Source organism: Loxodonta africana, chromosome 12, assembly GCF_030014295.1.
Source record: "Loxodonta africana isolate mLoxAfr1 chromosome 12, mLoxAfr1.hap2, whole genome shotgun sequence".
Lineage (NCBI taxonomy): Eukaryota > Metazoa > Chordata > Mammalia > Proboscidea > Elephantidae > Loxodonta > Loxodonta africana.
This window is the reverse complement of record NC_087353.1, coordinates 104,747,097-104,757,455: the sequence shown is the minus strand read 5'-3', so window position 1 is coordinate 104,757,455 and position 10,359 is coordinate 104,747,097.

Sequence of the window (10,359 nt, the reverse complement as noted above, 5' to 3'; positions counted from 1 at the left end):
TAAGAGTTCCGATCTCCCTGCATCCTCTCCAACAATTGTTATTTTCTGCTTTACTGATTCGTGCCAGTAATGCTGGTGTGAGATGGTATCTCATTGTGGTTTTGATTTGCATTTCTCTGATGGCTAGAGATTGTAAGCATTTCCTCATGTTTCTGTTGGCCGCTTGAATGTCTTCTTTGGTGAAGTGTCTATTCATTTCCTTTGCCCATTTTTCAATTGGATTATTTGTCTTTTTGTTATAGAGGTCCTGGATTTTCTTGTAGATTTTAGAGATTAGACTTTAGTCTGATTTTTAATAGCTGAAAAATTTCCCCCAGTCTATAGGTTCTGTTTTTACTCTTTTGGTGAACTCTTTTTTTTTTTTTTATAATTTTTATTGTAATTTTATTTCACTTTAAGTAAAAGTTTACAAATCAAGTCAGTCTCTCACACACAAACTTATATACACCTTGCTACATACTCCCAATTACTCTCCGCCTAATGACAGAGCCCTCTCTCTCCCTCCACTCTCTCTTTTTGTGTCCATTTCGCCAACTTCTAACCCCCTCTACCCTCTCATCTCCCCTCCAGGCAGGAGATGCCAACATAGTCTCGTGTCCACCTGATCTAAGAAGCTCACTCCTCACCAGCATCCCTCTCCAACCCATTGTCCAGTCCAATTCCTGTCTGAAGAGTTGGCTTCGGGATGGTTCCTGTCCTGGGCCAACAGAAGGTCTGGGGGCCATGACCACTAGGGTCCTTCTAGTCTCAGTCAGACCACTAAATCTGGTCTTTTTATGAGAATTTGGGATCTGCATCCCACTGCTCTCCTGCTCCCTCAGGGGTTCTCTGTTGTGTTCCCTGTCAGGGCAGTCATCGGTTGTAGCCGGGCACCATCTAGTTCTTCTGGTCTCAGGATGTTGTAGTCTCTGGTTCATGTGGCCCTTTCTGTCTCTTGGCCTTGTAATTATTTGGTGAACTCTTTTGATGATCATAAGTGTTTAATTTTTAGGAGATCCCAGTTATCTAGCTTATCCTCTGGAGCTTGTGTGCTGTTGGTTGTGATTTGTATTGTTAATGCTGTGTATTAGGGCCTCTAGTGTGATCCTATTTTTTTCTCCTATAGACTTCATGATTTTTGCCTTTGTATTTAGGTCTTTGATCCACTTTGAGTTTGTTTTTGTATATGGTGTGAGGTATGGGTCCTGTTTCATTTTTTTTTTGCAGATGGACATCCAATTTTGCCAGCACCATTTGTTAAAAAGACTGTCTTTTTCCCATTTGATGGACTTCAGGCCCTTGTTGAAGATCAGGTGACCATAGGTGGATGGATTTACACCTGGGTTCTCAATTCTGTTCCATTGGTCAATGTATATGTTGTTGTACCAGTACCAGGCTGTTTTGACTACCGTAGCTGTATAGTAGGTTCTGAGGTCAGGTAGTGCAAGTCCTCCTACTTTATTCTTTTTCTTCAATAGTGGTTTACTTATCTGGGGCTTCTTCCCTTTCCGTATAAAATTAATGATAAGCTTTTCTATATCTTTAAAGAATGTTGTTGGTATTTGGATGGGTATTGTACTGCATTTGTAAATCGCTTTGGATAGACTGTCATTTTCACAATGTTCAGTCTACCTATCCATGAGCATGGTATGTTTTTCCATTTATGTAGATCTCTTTTGGTTTCTTGCAGTAGTGTTTTGTAGTTTTCTTTGTATAGGTCTTTTACATTTATTCCCAATGTTAGATTTATTCCCATATATATATGTATAAACATATATATATATTTTTTAGCAGTTATGATAAATGGTATTGTTTTCCCGATTTCCTTTTCATCGTTCTCTTTATTGGTGTATAAGAATCCAAATGGTTTTTGTATGTTTATCTTGTATCCTGCTATTCCGCCGAATCTTTCTATTAGTTCCAGTAGTTTCCTCATGGAGTCTTTTGGATTTTCTAAGTATAGTATCATATCATCCACGAATAGGGACAGTTTAACTTCTTTACCAATTTTGATGCCCTTTATTTCTGTTCTTGTCTTATTGCTGTAGCTAAGGCTTCCAACACAGTACTAAATAGGAGTGGTGACAAAAGCCATCTTTGTCCTGTTCCTGTTCTCAAGGGAGAAGTTTTCAGCCTCTCTCCATTGAGAATGATGTTGGCCTTTGGTTTTGCATAGATGCCCTTTATTATGTTGAGAAATTTCCCCTCTATACCTATCTTATTTGGGAGTTTTTATCAGGAATGGGTGTTGGACTTTATCAAACGCCTTTTCTGCATCGATTGAGATGATCACGTGATTTTCTTTCCTTTTATTTATGTGGTGGATTATGTTGATTGATTTTCTAATGTTGAACCATCCTTGCATACCTGGTATGAATCCTACTTGGTCATGGTGTATTTTTTTTTTGATATGATGCTGAATTCTATTGGTTAGAATTCTGTTGACAATTTTTGCATCTATATTCATGAGAGATATTGGTCTGTAATTTTCTTTTTTTGTGGTATCTTTGCCTGGTTTTGGTATCAGGGTTATACTGGCTTCATAGAATGAATTTGGAAGTATTGCTTCCTTTTCTATTTTCTGAAATAGTTTGAGTAATACTGGTGTAAGCTCTTCTCTGTTTGGTAGAATTCTCCAGTAAAGCCATCTGCACCAAGACTTTTTTTTTTATCTTGTCAATCTCTTCTCTTGTTTTGGGTCTGTTTAGGTTTTTGACATCATTTTGTGTTAGTTTGGGTAGTGTGTTTCTGGAAATTCGTCCATTTCTTCTAAGTTTTCAAATTTGTTGGAGTACAGTTTTTCATAATTCTGTCATGATTGTTTTTATTTCAGTTAGGTCTGTTGTAACGTTCCCCATTTAATTCCTTATCTGGGTTATTTGCTTTCTCTCCTGTTTTTCTTTTGTCAGTCTGGCCCGTGGTTTGTCGATTTTGTTGATCCTTTCAAAGAACCAACTTTCGGTTTTGTTGATTCTTTCTATTGTTTTAGTATTCTCTATTTCATTTATTTCTGCTCTGATCTTTATTATTGCCTTTCTTCTGGTGGCTGTGGCCTTCTTTTGCTGTTCTCTTTCTATTTGTTCAAGTTGTGTAACTAATGTTTTGATTTTGTACCTTTCTTCTTTTTTGTAGTGTGCATCTAGTGCTATAAATTGACCTCTGAGGACTGCCTTTGCTGTGTCCTAAAGGTTTTGGTGTGATGTGTTTTCATTCTCGTTTGATTCTAGGAACTTTTTGATTCCATCTTTGAGTTCTATTACCCAGTGGTTTTTAAGCAGGGTGTTATTCAGTTTCCATGTAATCGATTTTTTTCCCTTACTTTTCCTGTCGTTAATTTCTATTTTGATGGCACTGTGGTCAGAGAAGATACTTTGTATTCTCTCAATGTTTTGGATTTTGTTGAGGGTTGCTCTGTGGCCTAAGATGTTGTCTGTTCTGGGGAATGTTCCATGTGCATTGGAAAAGAATGTGTACTTTGCAGCTGCTGGGTGGAGTGTTCTATATATGTCTATGAGATCAAGTTGGCTGATTGTGCTCTTTAGCTCTTCTGTACCTTTGTTGAGTTTCTTTCTAGATGTTTTGTCGTTTACTGAGAGTGGTGTGTTGAAATCTCCTATTATTATTGTGGAACTGTCAATTTCTGTTTTCAGTGCTGTCAGAGTATGTTTTATGTATTTTGGAGCCCTGTTGTTGGGTGCGTAGATGTTTATTATGATTAAGTTTTCATGATGGATGGTCTCTTTAATCATTATATAGTGCCCTTCTTTGTCTTTTATGGTGGATTTTATTTTAAAGTCTCTCTCAGTATTGCAACTCCTGTTCTTTTTTGATAGTTATTTGTTTGATATACTTTTTCCATCGTTTGATTTTTAATAAATTTACATCTTTGTTTCTAAGGTGTGTCTCTTGTAGATGGCATGTTGATGGATCATATTTTTTTTTTTTGTAATATCCATTCTGTCACTCTGTGTTTCTTTACGGGTGCATTTAGGCCATTTATATTCAGTGTAATTATTGATAGGTGTGAGTTTATTGTTGTCATTTTGTAGTGCTTTTTTTTTGTGGTGCCAACATTTTCTTTGTCCCTCTGTCTTATGCTGAATTTTGTGAATTTCTTTTTCATGTCATTTGTTTTTGTAGATTTTGTTTTTATTGAGACTTTGTATTCTTCATTTCGATGAGTAGGCTTGCTAACTTTCTTTGAGGTTACCTTGAAATTTACCCTCATCTTCCTAGGTTTGAACCAGTCTATTATTACTTGGTATTGCCTTACCTTCCTCTCCATTAGAAAATTCTATACCTATACCATTTGTTCCCTATTTTATTGTTCTGATGTTGTTGTCATTTACAGATTAACCTCTCTGGTTCCCTGTTGCAATTTCTTAGTTTTGGATAGTCCTTGAACATTCATTTCCTAGGTTGGTATCTAGCTGCTACATTCTTGTGTCTTAGATTCAGGCTGTGGTCTGTTGTTGTTTGTTCTCAGACTGAAGGACTTCCTTTAATAATTCTCGTAAGTTTGATTTGGGTTGTACATATTCCCTTAATTTCTGTTTATCTGGAAATGTCCTAATTTCACCATCATATTTTAAGGAAAGTTTTGCAGGATATATTATTCTCGGTTGGCAATTTTTTTCTTTCAAGGTTTTATATATGTCATCCCATCCTGTGTGGTTTCTGCCTAATAATCAGAGCTTAGTCTTATTGCTTCTTCTCTGTATGTGACTTTTTGTTTTTCTTGAGCTGCTCGCAGGATTTTTTGTCTTTGGTTTTAACGACTGTGATTATGATATGCCCTGGTGTTTTTCTTTTGGGGTCTATCCTATATGAGGTTTGTTGAGCTTCTTGGACGGTCAGCTTTTTATCATTCATGATATCAGGGAAGTTTTCTGTCAGCAATTCTTCAACGATCCTGTGTTTTCTGTTTTCTCTCCCTGTTCTGGAACTCCAATTATTTGCAAATATTTGCTTTCGATTGTATCCCAGATAATTCTAGGGGTTTCTTCATTTTTCTTTGTTCTTTTTTTCTGATTTTTCCTCAAATGGAGTTGTATCCAAGTGTTTGTTTTCAATTTCGCTGATTCTGTCTTCCATCATTTCAGACTTGCTCAGCACTTCTATGACATTGTCCATTTCTAAAAGCTTGTTGTTTATCTTTTGGACTTCTAATTTTTTTTTTTTTAATGATTTCTAGTTGTAAATTTATTTTGGCGTTTTGTTCCTGTATTATTTTCCTGAATTATTCCATTTTTTTGTCTGTATTTTCCATGAATTTGTCTGCCTTTTCCATAAATTCATCTCTTTTTTCCTCATTTTTGTCTGCTTTTTCTTCACGTCTTGGATTGCTCTGAATATTAGAGATTTGAATTCCCTATCAGGTAGTTCTAGCGCTTTTTCTTCTACTGGAAAGTCATCTGGTGTTTTATTTTGGACACCTATTGGAACCATCCTGTCCTGTTTTTCTGTATGTTTGATATTGTCTGCTGTATTCAGGTCATTCAGTAGTTATTTTCTTCTTTTCTTGATTGTAGATTTGTTTGTTTTGTCCTAATTTTTTGTTTTATTTTGGTTATGTCTGAGCAGGCAGGCTGTGCGCTCTTTGTTATTTGCTCCTCTGTAGTCATGGTACTTTTCACTCCTTGTCCAGTGGGCAGGGCCAGTCATTCAGCTATGGTGCGGCAGGGCAGGTCCAGCTGAAGAGGAGGGGCTTGGATGGGTTGTTTGAAGCAGATATTAGGGCCAACAGGGTGGTCCAGGAATCAGTGCTGGGCAGGTTCCAGTAGGCCATGCCTGTACTGCTTGGGGGTATGATGTTCAGTGCATGGCGCAGGTAGGCACGAAAGAGGAAGAGGTTGTGATGTGTGGACCTAATAGGGGTATGGCAAAAGGAGAGAGAAACTGGAGCCAAAAACAAACAAGCAAACAAAATGAAGGAAAAAAAAAAAAAGAGTGCTAAGGGAGCTTGCCGTTGGAGTGGATAGATGAGAAAGTGAGAAATGGATAAAAGCCTAAGAGGGGGCGGGGGAGGAAGAAAAAGGGAAAAAGAAAGAAAAAAAAAAACTAGATAAAAATTTGGAAAAGAAAAAAGAAAAGCCCCCAGGAGTCCCAGGGTCCCACTGGTGGGGCTGCTAAGACTAGGGAAGTGGCTCCCAGGCTGTGCAGTACACTCTGGCTAGAAGTGGTATAGATGTCACAGCACCAGGTGTTCAGGAGATAGGAAAAGAAGGTAAGTGTAGAGAGATGAGAACTGAGAAATGGAGAAAGGCAGAAAGGGAAAGAGAGAGAGAAAAGAAAAAAAAAAAAGGGGGGGGGGGGAGAAAGAAATGGCCCAGGGATCCTACCTACGTGGCTGCACAGATTGAGGCAGTGGCTCCTAAGCCATGCAGTGCAGCCCAGCTATAACGGGCTCCCAAGCCGCGAAAAGAAAAAGAAAATGAACAAACAAAACAAAACAGAACAAACCAAAACAAGGAAAAAAAGCCCCAGGGATCCCACCACCATGGTGTCGCGAGCTGGGGGAGTGGTTCCCCAGTAGAGGGTGGCTTCACAGCCTTCCAAGAAGAAGCAAAGATGGCACACAGAGCCAGGTGTTCAGAGAAAGGAGTGGGAGGTGGTAGGAGGCACAGAAGAAACCAAAAGAGAAGGAAAGAACCAACGCCAGCCCAGGGGCCCGGCCAGTGTGGGCAGGGTGCATCCAAGCAGCCTGGGGCCAAAGCAGTTGCCTCCCGGCCCAGAGGCTGCAGCTGGTGGGAAGCAGAGAAGGCCGAGGGGAGGCAGGAGAAGGGGCAGGGTAGGAAAGCCTATGTCGCCGCCGGCTACCAGGTGCCCTGTCTCCTGCTGGAACTTCGTGAAGCTGCTTTCCCGCACTCCCTGGCCGCCCATCTCCGACGTGGGTGCGGCGAATCCAAGCGGCCCAGACGCTGCACTTCCGGCCGGCCGAGCCACCGCAGCCAGCCAGGAAGCTCGGAGGTGGAGCAGCGGGGAGAGGACGGGGGTGGGCAAGCGGGTCTGGCCGGTCGCCGGGGCCCTGTCGCCTGCTGGGAGTCCCGCGACGCTGCTTTCCCGCGCTGCCTGCCTGCCGACCGGCCAGGAGTCCAAGATGGCGGACCGGGGCCGCGTGAGCCGTGGGGCCTGCAGCAGGGCTGTCTCCTCGCCCTCCGCCCTCTGTCGGTTTCTCAGTCCATTCGGTGCTGGGCGGGTTCTTTGTCTCTTCATTGGACACTTCCAGTTCCAGGAATGACGTTTGTCTCTGTTTTACTTCGTGTTTTGGGTCTTTGCTATGGAGGAACCGTGAGGTGTTACTGTGTATGGCGCCATGTTGGCCCTATCCTGTTCTTTTTAAAGTAATTTTTCTAAACTTACCTAGATTTTGACTTTTTCTAAAAATTGTGCTTTAGGTGAAACTTTACAGCACAAATCAGTTTCTCATTCAAAAAATTAATGCAAAAATTGTTTTGTGACATTGGTTACAATCCCGGCAATGTGTCAGCACTCTCCCCATTTCCACTTCCACCTCGGGTCTCCTGTGTCCATTCATCCAGTTTTCCTGTCCCTTCCTGCCTTCTTGTCTTTGCTTTTGGGCAGGTATTTCCCATTTGGTCTCACATACTTGACTGAACTAAGAAGCACATTCCTCATGTGTTTTATTGTTTGTTTTATAGGCCTGTGTAATCTTTGGTGAAAGGTGGACTTTGAGAGTGGCTTCAGTTCTGAGTTAGCAGGATTTCCAGGAGCCATAGATCACGGCTTCTCACAGTCTCTTTCAGACCAGTAAGTCTGGTCTTTTTTTTGTGAATTTGAATTTTGTTCTACATTTTTCTCCTGCTACTGGAACCCTCTATTGTGATCCCAGTCAGAGTGGTTGGTGGTGGTAGCTGGGCACCAGCTAATTCTTCTGGCTCAGGCTGGTGGAGCCTATGCTTCATGTGGGCCATTAGTCCTTGGGACTAATATTTTCTTTGTGTCTTTGGTTTTCTTCTTTTTCCTTTGCTCCAGATGGAACTGGACCAATAAATGTATAAAAAAGTTAGACCCCAAATCGCTACTCACCAAAGTAGGATGTAGAACATTTTCTTTATGAACTATGTTATGCCAGTTGACCTAGATGTCTCTCGAGGCTATGGTCCCCAGCCCTCATTTCCAGTTACTCAGTCCCTCAAGGTGTTCAGATATGTCTAGAAAGCTTCTCTTTGGTGGTGCAGTGCTGAGGGCTCGGCTGGTAACCAAAAGATTGGCAGTTCGAATCTACTGGCCGCTCCTTGGAAACTCTATGGGGCCATTCTACTCTGCCCTACAGGGTCACTATGAGTCGGAATTGACTCAACGGCAACTGGTAGAAAGCTTCTATGACTTTGCCTTGGTCAAGTTGTGCAGACTTCCCGTATATTATGTGTTGTCTTTCCCTTTTCCAAAGTTACCACCTGTCTACTATCTAATTAGTGATTTCCCATCCCCACCCCTCCCCTCCCTCATAACCATCAAAGATTGTTTCTTTCTGTGTGTAAACCTCTTCTTGGGTTTTTATATTAGTGGTCTCATACACTATTTGTTCTTTTGTCATTGGCTTATTTCACTCAGCATAATGCCCTCCAGATTCATCCATGTTGTGAGATGTTTCTCAGATTCATCATTGTTCTTTATTGTTGCGTACTAGTCTACTGTGTGTGTGTACCACAGTGTGTTTATCCATTCATCTGTTGATGGGCATCTAGGTCGTTACAATTTTTTTCCTATTGTGAATAATGCTGCAATGAACATGGGTGCATGTCTATTCGTGTGACGGCTCTTATTTCTCTAGAATATAGTCCTAGGAGTGGGATTGCTGGATAATATGGTATTTCTATTTCTAGCTTTTAAAGGAGGCGCCATATCATTTTCCCAGTGGTAACAGTCTAACACCATGGCCGGCATACAGCATGGGCTCAGAGAATGGTGGCTGTGATTGTTACTGCTATCAAAAATTTTCTCCATCTCTCTGCCTCCCAGCTGCCTCTAACCAGAGACTTCTGCTACCAGGACCCCCACAGTTCACTGTCCAGTAGAATTTTCCACGGAGCTGGAAACGTTCTGTTTGTGCTGTCTTACATGCTAGCCACATGAGTACATTTGGCTCTTGAGCACTTGAACTGTGGCCAGTATGACTGAGGGCTGGCATTTTTAAATTTAATTTTAATTGATTTAAATTTCAATAGCCACATGTGGCTAGTGGCTACCGAATTGGACAGCACAACTTTAGAGGACAAAGCAGGCCTAGTTCATTTATTAAACAAACATTTATGGAGCGCCCACCATACACTGTCTGTTAGGCGCTGGAAACACAACAGTGGGCAAGACAGACAAGATCCCAGCTTTCATGTGGACAGGAAAAAAAAAAAAGGGTAATTTCAGATAGTGATCATGGAAGTAGGAAGAGGCCAGAGCACCATCAAGCGATCTGCAGTGATGGGTGAATATTTGGCCTGGGTGGTCAGGGGAGGCTCCCATGGGAAGTGAGCGTGAAGCTCAGAGCCAAGTGAGTAGAAGGAGCCAGACTCGGGATGGTTTGCGGGAATAGCATTCCAAGTATGGGGAACAGCCAATGCAAAGTTTACAGTAACAGTGGACTTGCTGGTTTTTCTTCTAAATCGTTATTTTCCTTTATTGAAGCCAAATTTCTGACCCATGTGGAGAAATTACCTTCTGCCTATTTAAATAGGTTTTCAATATTTTGGCTCTTGATGGACTAGCCCTGTTTGTTAAGTTTTATACCTCAAAAGGCTTTTCTTTTATCTCCATTCAACCACTTGATATTAACTGTCAAGTCTGAAGACCTACATGACATTAAGCTGGTGCTCCTAAATTTTACAGCTTTCAAAGCTTATGCTTTAGGCGGCGTCTTTCTTAGACCGTGTTATGAGTGCAGATGGCTATTAGCAGATGGAGCACGGCCCGTCTTCCCGCCGGATCATCAGACATGTATCCCATTTGACTTAGCTTTTCACTTGGTAACTGGCACTTAAAAAAAGAAAAACAAAAAAGTCAAAAAACTCTTAACCCAAACTGTGGAGCCTCTTTATCTCCTCGTGCAGTTGATGGAGCAGGGGAAGACCTGCCAGCAAGCACCCTGATGTTTCTGGGCGTTAGCGCTCCAGGACCCAGCTGGTGGTGGAGATGGATCTTAGCATGGCACGTATGCAAACCGGTTGCCATGGAGCCCATTCCGACTCATGGAGACCGCCCGTGTGTCAGAGTGGAACTGTGCGCCATGGGGTTTTCGATAGCTGGTGTTTTCCAAAGTAGATCAGCAGGGTTTTTTCCGAGGTACTCAGGATGGACTAAAACCTCCGTCTCGGCTGGCGGCTGAGCACCTTTACCGTTTGCACCATCCGGGCTGTGTAGTGA